Consider the following 10,242-nt stretch of genomic DNA (forward strand, 5'->3'; position numbering starts at 1 on the left):
GAAAATTAGGGAAGACTTTCTTCAACTTTTGACAAATTATTTTCTTTTGCTCAGAGCTGTAATCATGCGTTAGTTTCTTTACTTGTTTGAATGCTCTGCCACCAGAGCTGTTGTGAATCAGCCCGTGAAATCCCCTGTTTCATCCTCTCAGCCAGATGTCCCTGCTGACAACAGAGAGGTTTGACTGCGAGTTCCAGCTCTTAACCAAGGGCTGCTCCGATGTGGGAGGGTGAGAAGGAAGATACCAGCCCTCCTCACACACGGGAGCTGAGGTGCCTCCTGCCTGCCCTACAGAGGACTATGGTGGAAGATTTGGGTTTGGGATTTCCACTTCTGGAGCATGGGGTGTGTTCCTGCTGCGGGGGTGGGTGTGATCCCTCTGACTGACACAGCCTGCCCTTCTCGCCAAGCAGTCCCAGCCAGAGCACAACTGGACAGAAGTGTTGTCATCATTTTACTTTTAATCATGGTCTGTCCTCTAACATGCTGGGAACTGCTGAAAAGATCCTATCTCCCTAAGTCACCTGCACGTGTGGGTTACGCAAAGAATACCTTTGTTGGGGTTTTTGTTGTCTATTTATTTTTTTACTTTTTTTAAGGACAGTCTAAATTTCTGCAAACAGTGCTGGCTTTATTTGGGAGCAACACACAGAAACCATAGACAGAAATGCAAAGAGTTGCTCCAATGTGCTTTTACTCTACACCCTGAAGTGATGTCTTGCTGCTCCCCTTGTCATGTTTGTGACTGGCAGCATCTGCCAGCAAGAGCCCTGGGCTATGGCATTACTCCCCCAGTCGCCCACAGCCACATGGTATTACCCAGAACAGGAATAATCTGGGAGTGTGGTTTTAAGCTGTTTTGTCTTCAGACCATTGTCTACAGTGATGCCCCATGTCAGGGCATGGCATCACGCATTGACGTTAGCAGCACCGCAGTGCACTTGCTCAGTGATGGGGATGCAGGTTACTCAGTTGTGGTTTCGGACTGTTGTATTTCATGGCTTGGTGTCAGAGAAATCGATGCTTTTGGGAACACAGGGCTTGCATGTTTGCTAGTTGCCTATGTGCATTTGGAAATCTGTGCCTAGGTGCTGATAAGGACACTGAAGGGACCATTAAGTGAGGTGGCTGCCATGTGTGCAGCCCTTACTGACCTTGCACTGATTTACAGTGATTTACCTTGCAAAGGTATCTGATATTGTGGCATCTGTGATAATTCCTCAGCATTTAGAAGCTGTGGATTACATGAGAATTTTGAATGATAAAAAGAAAATACAAAGGAGAAAATTCTAGTCCTTGTGATTAGAAAATCAGACCCTTTGAAACACAAAACAGCTCTTTTCCAAGGGTTCAAACTTGCAAACGAATATGAGGGAATGTGAACTCCAGTTTGTCTTAGAAAACATGAGATTTGAAAAATAATCAGTATCATGAGTTTGGATCCTTAGATAATTTGGAATTCAGGCCAAATCCCTCTGCATTATCAATACCAAATGTGTGATGCCATTTGCATGAAGGAGAAAAGCTTTTACTCCTAAATTGCAAGCATATCAGTTATCACTGAGTATCAGTTGCCAATAGATACCAGAATGAAACATCAAGTTAAACTTTTCCTTCAATTAATCTGTTGGAGAAGAAGAATCATAAAGTTTCCATCAGAAGTCACTTCCAGTTGGCTAAAGACTTTCCTTTTCAACTACAAAGGGCCCAGTTTTGGATCTCACTGCATCCCGCTGTGGGTTGACGAGTTCCTTCAGCGTCAGCCAGGAAAACAACCAAGGGATTTCTTTCCCTCTTCTGTTTGTAGGGGAGAGTAGAAAAGGGTCAAATATCTAAGTATATTATTAGAACTGCCGAAAAAGTAGAGAGCATTTATGTCATCACACCTCAACATCCATATGCAACATCACTGGTGTTTTATCAAGGTGATTTTCATAATTTTTCTAACTACCTTAAGAAAAAAGAAAGTAAGTGTTATTCTATATATAGTAAGTTGGTTCAGTTTTCAAGCTCTGAAGTCAAAATATCTTTTGTTCATACCAAGTCTTCTGTGGAGCTGTGAGTGAATGATGGTAGCTCAGGAGCAGTTGTGCTATGGGGAGAGCAACGCACCACACTAGCGACACAGGTTGCTTGAGAATTGCTTAGAAGTGTATGGGGTTTTTTTGCCTGTGGGGAAGAAGAAAAGCAGAGGGTCATTTCTTTCATGTTTTAAACTCAAAGGCCCTTAAGAACAGCTTAATATTTTGTTTTGTTTTTAAAAAAACACTCAAACCACAACCAAACAAAAAAAAACCTCTGCAGCTGGTTCCACTCCCTAACTTTCCAGTGGCGAGTGGGTTCATTTTTACATAAAAAAGCAGCTGGACATTGCCAATGAATTATATTTCATTTTCCTAAAACCTGCAAATAAGGCATGTGATTGAGAACGTTTGATACAGAGACAACCCTGTGTCAGTCTCTTAGAAAACTTTACATATATGTGTTACTCGTGGAAGCTTTGAGACTTCAATATCTGTGTATTCACAGTGAATTTTATTTGAATTGTAAGGTTCTCTGTGTGTCTGTATACACATTTGTATGCATATATATACATACACATGTACACACACACATCTTGAAACATGATGCTCATTATTAAAGATTTTCTGCATGGTGGACATATGTAATGGTAGGTGTATGTGTGAAAGCAGTCGTGCATGTTAGTGTTGAGATAAATGGTCTACTTCTTAAAAAGGCCTTTTTCCTTAGTGGCAAGCAAATTAACTTGTCTATCTACATGCAAAATTTGATATACTATATGCATTATTTACCATTTACCACCAGAGCTGGCCCGCTCCACGCCCAATTAGCTGCCGTAAGAATGATGTATGATTGGGCTCATTTTTCCCTGTGGCAGTGAATTATTAATTTGTGTATAATTGGGAAGCGATATCTTAAATGTGTGGTTGTTATCCTGTAGACTAGAGTGTTCAGTCTGCCAAGAGGTTACAGTAAGAGAATATATCCTTTTGTGGAAATAGGGACATTCATTATACCTTTTTTCTAATGTAATTTTAAACAGAAGCAGCGTGGTTTTTAAAAGTTCCTTTTTAAATGGCTTCCTTCCTTTCACTGTACAATTGATCATCATTGGCTGCTTTTACCCATTGCCCCAAGGCTCTTTTATCGCCAGGGCACGACTTGTACACTGCCCTGGGGCCAGGCTGGGGGAAAGCCGGAGATCCTCCCTCCTGCCCCAGCAGGGCACCTGGCCGGGTGTTGGGGTCCCTGTTGCTGCAGCCGCTGGGCTCTGTGTGCCCGTGCCAGGGGCACGGTGTTTGCAGGAGGCTGAGCTGGGACAGAGGAGTCGCTGGGTAGCTGCAGGAGGCTGTAAGAAAGTTGGGTCAGGCTGTCGGTTTGAATTGTTATAGCTAAGTTGCACAGGCCAAGCTTGAAGTCTGGGGAGACCTCTCTTGTATGGCAGTAATTCATTGTAAGTGCCATGACGATTTCTTCAGTTAGGATTGTAATTAATTTTGATCGGGGCTGTTAAAGCAGATACAATGATTTATTGAAAATAGTTGTATGTTTGGAGAGATGTTATCCTGTCTTCTGCTGTGCCTTCCCTGAAAAGCGTTGTGAAATATGTTGGAAGCACTGACACGATGCACATGCTGACCATGTGCTGCAAATGAGATTAAAGCTGCAGGCTGTTAAAGCTGCATGGGGGATGGAAGGGCACGGCAAGGCTCCAGCAGGGAAGTGTGTAACTATGGGATTAGGGAGATGGCCAGGCTGAGATTTTTGCTGTCTGATCATGAACTGGATATGTGAAAACCTGGATAGTTCATCGTTCTTCAAAGGGCTTCCCCACACCATACAGTTCAGTGAAGATTGAGGAGTGAGGATAAGCTGCTGGAGAGCTTTCTGTGATCAGTTCATCAGAGATCCCCAGTACAGTTGAGTGATAAGGAGGTCTTCACCGGAATGAATATATGTGATGTGCTCAGCTTCCACGGTGGTGACAGGGTTAGGAATGCTCTGGTGTGGCCAGTGCCTGGAGGTAGTTGTGTTTGTGCGCGTTGGACTCCTGCCTGGTGCCAGGACGTCACGGAGCGTGCACAGCAGCAGTGAGTTGCTGTGTTCTGGTGGGACATGCCCGTGGCAGGGTGCTCGGTTGGCTCCTCGGGTAGCACCATCTCTGTCCATTCTCCTTTTCCATCGGTTGGTTGATTTCAAATAGTTACCTACCTGATTTACCCCGCTGAAAGAGAGGAGCTTCAAATCGTTTATCCCAGCAAGAGATGTGGGTTGCTGCAAGCTCTTTTCAGAAAAACTGGAAGTTAGGAAGTAGGTTTCCAAAGTACAACTGAGGAAGCATTAAAAATGCTTGGAGTAACAATCTCTTATCTACTGAGCAGGTCCTGGTAGCACATTTGAAGACAATCCTAACACTGTGCTAACAGCCTAAGGAGACGAAGCCTGAGCCAAGCACTGAAACATTTTAGCAATAGGTCCTGCAGGCAGTAGGCTTGATTTCCAGTTATTGCTAGAAAGATGGGAGATGGTGTCTGGGGGTGTTTGTTTTGGGTTTTTTTAATGTCTGTGGTGGAAGGTGTATGTGAAAAGGCCATTAATGTTTTCTCATCAGGAGAAAACTGCTTACGTATTAATGCAGTGACTTGTTCGTTCACTTACATTGGCAAGGTGAAAACACCTATTGAGAACATGCCATTGGAAGTAGCCCAGCTCTGATGGCAAAGGAGTGCCTTGTAATTACTGTGCATGTCGCGTGGTACAGAATCCATGTGTCCCTTCACGAGGGGGCTATTACTGTGCAGACTGGAGCATCTCTCTCCTTTCCTCACTTCCACCATCAGAGTGAGAACATAGTACTAGATAACTTTTATCTATTATGCTTTGATTTGCGTTGGGCTTTACATTCTCTGTTATTTTCCTGTAAATTGTATTGCTCTTGGAAAGAGAGGAAACGTTATAATCCTATGAATAATGCATCATGTGGCTGGTATGTTTTTCTGTGGGCAGTATAGATTTTCTGAGAACGATGGACAAGAGTGGATTTCATTCTTGGAAAGCAAGTAATTTTTCAAAGTTGATATGGGTCATGTGCATGTGGAAAGGTCAGTCATTGCTATCTCAAATTAGTTACCTCTCATTTAGAGGTAGTAGAAATAGTTTTAGACATAGTAACTGAGCATATAATTAATCAAGGTTTTCTTGCACAGTTGGGTTAAATTGTTGTGGCTGAGTGCTTAGTACCATACTGGTGCTCCCTGGCTCGGTCTCATCTTTAATGGATTCCAGATCTGGTGGTTTCAAGTAACAACAGCTTTTCCACATCCCAAGACAATAATGAAATACACAGAGGAACTTCAAAGGACACTCCTCTAGAAAGAAAAAATGAAGTTAAGTGATGATATAGTCAACTGTGGGATATTTTTATATCCATAAAAGATGTCAGGCCTATCCCAATGCAGCAACAGGTGAAATCTGAAACTGTGCTTGACTAATAGACCGTGCTTCACATCTACCCAGACTCTCCTAAATGGTTTGGGACCTGATTCTGTCTGGGGTTTCCAGGTAGATTTCTTTGTGTTTTTTTGAGGCAACTCTGGCCACACAAAGAAAAGGTGTTTGCATCTCCCTTCCTTGCCTTTAACAGTCTTTGCTATTCAGTAGCGACGGAATGGCCCGGGACGACCTGGAGCCAGGTCTACTGTGAGAGTAGCGGCGTAATCCCTGCACCCACTCTTCTACCACGGCCGGCCGGCCTGCTTTGCCTGTCCTCGGCGTCCCCGGGGGGAGGTCGCTGTCACTTCCAATGAACCCTGCTCTGCTCCCTGGGCCATCGCAGTGTCTTCAGCAGGTAGCGTGCTCTGATTAAATTTGTGTGACCTGACAGAAAAATACATCTTTTCCTACCAGAGTTGTGGAAGTGTTTATATGGTAATGCATTAGTCTGTGCTGAGCAGAGGGGGAAAGGCCACAGTCTCCTTCCTGCAGTTTGCAGAAGGATGACCAACAATAATTGTCCAGCGTTTACGAGTTGACTCATTACAGGTCTTTGCTGGTGTGCATGCAGTAGGAGAACCACGTCTGTACTACCTCAGGTCATTAAAGTCTTGATATCAGGATGGTGGCATGGGACAGGACTGGCGGTCCCAGTTGGCGCACGCATCTCTGGGACGGCAGCCACTGGTGGGCACGCGGAAAGGCACGTGGGGCCAGGACAGCTCTGGCGTCGCTGAGTGTGGGTGCTCTTGCAGCTCCTTCATCTGTTTGCAGGATGAAATGATGCTGAATTGTGCTGAGCTTTTCCTAAGGCAGCATGGTCTCGTGCAGCAGGTCACCTCATTCCCTGTGCCTTACTTAGAGAAATCCTAATTTATGCCATTAGAAATGTTAAGAACAAAGAGTTTCAGCGTGGTTCACATTTTGCCTGTGCACTGCAGTGGGTCTCAGCTAATTCATCAGCAGTGGTTTGTTCTGCTTGAAATCCTGGAGAATGGCTCCTCTCCCGAGGTATTTCTTCTGACTTAATTGCCAAGTTATAGTGAAATATGAGGTTCGTTGTTGTCTGCTGGAGCGCTGGGGATTCTGTTTTGTTGGCACATTTTTCATGACCTCGTGTCAGCAGCATAACTAGGCTATGAGATAATTTGTATGCTTTAGATGAGCAGCTGCATGCATCTTAGCCGGAGAGAGAAGTAAGTGTGATCAGTCCAGTGGAGTTAATTAGGTAAAACAGAGAATTAACTCTAATCTTGTAGATTAAGTGGTGTCAGACCATGCAAGATGTATGTAACTTTCATGCAGGTGGAAATCAAAATGGTCTGAACTGGTACACACCAAAATTTAATAAAAATGAGAGAAACAATAGATGCAAATGTGGAAAAAAAAACCTACAGCCATTTAACAGCTGAAAAGGAAAAAGTGTTGGACCCTTATTTCCCTGTGTTGCTTTGGTTCTGCAATGGCTTTGCACTCATTTCATAATTAAACAGTTTTGAGGTTGCAAGGAAGGAGGGCCGCTCTTCAAGCCCCATTTCTCGTCCTTGTGCTGTTGCAGGTGTCACACGGTTATCACAGGCTTTTGGAAGCTAGTGGATTTACTGTCATTTTGTTGGCAACAGGGATGAGGGTTAAATAGCATAGGAAAAAGAGAAGCAGCAGACTTGTAATGGTGTCTGATAATCCTTAAACTGCCTCTCCTGTGGAAACTGTGTGAGTTGCTTTGAGGAACAATGGAGGACAGATTCTGCACTGGCTTTTGCCGTGCAGAAACCTGCCTGCATGGGAGGTAACCAATGCTTCGACAGGAGACCTGGTCTCTTGAGATGTCACCCTGAGGAGGCAATGGTTAGACATTAGCTCTGTACTGATAGTCACAGCGTTTTTCTTATATGTTTCTCAATGTATTGAGTGTGTTTTCAGTGTGTAATATTTGGGTGGAGGAGTCTCATCTAAGCTGTCTTTTGGAAATCTGGGAATTACCTTGAGAAAAAGATTTAGGGCTATTTAGTATTTGTAGTTCAGAAAAGCAGCAAAAGTATGTTATTAAACCTGCTTTTACTGAGTTTTATTGAGCCGCAATATCTGTCATCCTGGGCATCCTTGACCGCTTACATGGTTTGGGTGCTTCTGTGGAGGAGGATGAAAAAAATACAAGAAAAAAGCCGCTGTAGTTTATTATAACTATGCAATTATCATCACTTGGAGTGTGTGATGAGGTGTCACCTCACCAGGTCTTTCTGCTGTGTGCTCCCGGGGGGAGCGACACAGCAGGGGAGGCCAGCTCCCTGTCCACCTGCCAGAGATGATGCAATTGGAGGTGGCTCCACTGTCAAAACTAAGCCACGATACAGAGAAACATGAGCATAAAAAATAGGTGGGAGACTTGTGGAAGAACCTTACCTTGGTGCCTACTGCACGGAGCCTGGTGGTCACAGCGGAGCTCCACCTCCTTATCTTAATGCCCTGTGTCAGCGTGAGGTGCCAGATGTTGTAAACCCCAGTCCCTTCGCTGACTGATGGTGTCTGCGATGCCATACGGAGGCACACCACCTGAAAGGAAAAGGAGGGCGATTGTTGCATTAGCATGTTGTTACCTGCTTGAAAATTTACACGGGATTTTCACATCATGAACATTTTTAAACCAAGTAAGGATTGCAAGATTTTGTCCAACACAGTAATAAATGAACATGCGGCAGCAGAGAGCGTATCTCAGGAGAAAACCAGCAGAATTTAAAGGCTCCATTCCTCAAAATCTCATTACCCCATTCTTGTTTGTTGGTACCTGTTTCTAAATTCAAGGAGTCCCACAGTGAAGAGCCAAGATAGAAAATCTCATGCTGCAAGCAAAAGAAAATGAATTTAATGAGTGCTGCGTGTTCTACATCCCATAATTTTATCGGTAAGCTCTCAGACTTCTAGAAATTGCTCTGAAATTGGCAGCCCAGACTTAATATCTTCTACCATTTTGCCGTCACATGCAATTTTAGTTCTCAAGTGACTCCAATTTTAAACTCCCAGTGATTTAAACAGCTGCATTGTGCAAAGGCTGGAGTGAGGACATGCTTTTGTAATCAAGTAGCCCGACTCTAAATTTTATGGCGTGATGGTTACTGTGCCATTCAAACTATGCCCCATTACACAGAAGTGCATTCCTTTGATTTTACCAAAGAGACCATAAATATAACAAAAAGCATAGTTGGAAAACATTATTTCATGCCTGGATTTTTCAGCTTTTTGCTACTACAAAGAATAAATGAAGTGGTCTCTGAAAGGGGCATATCTTTGCAGTGAATTATGTTTGTATTATTTGTATGGCTAGCAGAGCTCATCATTAAGCTTACCAGAAAATGTATGCCTGTTACAACATTTAGAGAAGCAGGGAACTCGGTTTTCAAATCAAAAGACTAAGAATGTAACTTCCTATTTCAGTAGTTTAAGACGGTTGAGGCTCAGGGTGTGGGGGGAGGAGGTTATTATGCTTGATATAAAAATGTAAAAGGTGTTCCATAAATGCATAAATAAAATTAATCGTCAGCAGTCATATGCTTGGCAAACTATAAGGCTTCTTTGCCTTAAAATTTCTATTGTATCCTTTCCCTTTCCCCCCAAGGTGATGTAATGTTTTCATCTCTGAAACCTGGTTTCAAGAAAGATTTGGCTCCGAAATGGAAATCTGCTTTTGATTCAACATTAGATCCTAGCAGACAGTACTTTTCAGTCCCTTTTGTTTGATCACTGCAGCCTTCCTTCAGAAAAACTCCCAGTGCTTGTTGCCAGCCATGACTGGCAGTGTATGGCCTGCGCGGTCTCTGTCAGTAATACTAAAGCTTAACTAGGTTCTATCATTAGTTCACCACCAATGTGAAATAACTGAATAAATGCAATAAAAATTTTAAAATAAAAATGAATAGCTACACCATCTGGCATTAGTGAAGCAAAAAATAAAACAGCATGCACAGGTACAATAACTGAGAATTTAATTTGGGTAATTAAGTTTAATACATAATAAAATTTTGTAGTAAACATTTAAAATGCTCCTAAAAATATAAGGGCTTATTTGCTCAATGTTTTATAGAAAGGTACTTATAACAAATCGATCTATTGGGTAATTTTGCACTGTGAGTTTTTATGTAAAGTATTGACTTACATGAAAGCCCGAGTGCAAGCCATTGGCAAGCGATTTCAGCCAGTGTTGGATTAGATCCAGTGGGGCAAAGGGCAAGCTTCGTGCCACCTTTAAAAATATAATTGCTCTCTTGCAAACATCAAATCAAGTATTCTTCCTTGCCAAGGGTTTGTTGGTTGGTTTTTTTTATGTCCAATAATAGATATTACTTTCCCTCCCTCCTCTCCCCTTCCCACCCTCACCTTGATTGATGCTTCCCCGAGTGGTGAACCTGGTGTCCAGGCACATTCCAGCACCATTTGCAACAGCCAAAGGCAAAACAGTACTGTGACGGCTCCTGCCCTTGTCCCACTAATGCTGCTGTGCTTGGGACCATCAGAAGTCAGCAACCCTCCCCGCCGCTGCTGCGCCGTCATGCCGAGGGCAGGTTGGATGCCATCAGTGACAAAGAGGAGGTGATGGACGGATGAGCCCTGGCTGAGGTTGCAGTCAGATGGACCGGTGGGGCTGCAGAGGGACAGGGTTAAAGGCTTCTTGCAGTTCTCCATCCCTGTTTCCTTCTCAAAACATAGGTTAGTCCCACCTCTGATTTTCAGTGC

Source organism: Aquila chrysaetos, chromosome 10 (genome assembly GCF_900496995.4).
Source record: "Aquila chrysaetos chrysaetos chromosome 10, bAquChr1.4, whole genome shotgun sequence".
In the NCBI taxonomy this organism is placed as follows: Eukaryota; Metazoa; Chordata; class Aves; order Accipitriformes; family Accipitridae; genus Aquila; species Aquila chrysaetos.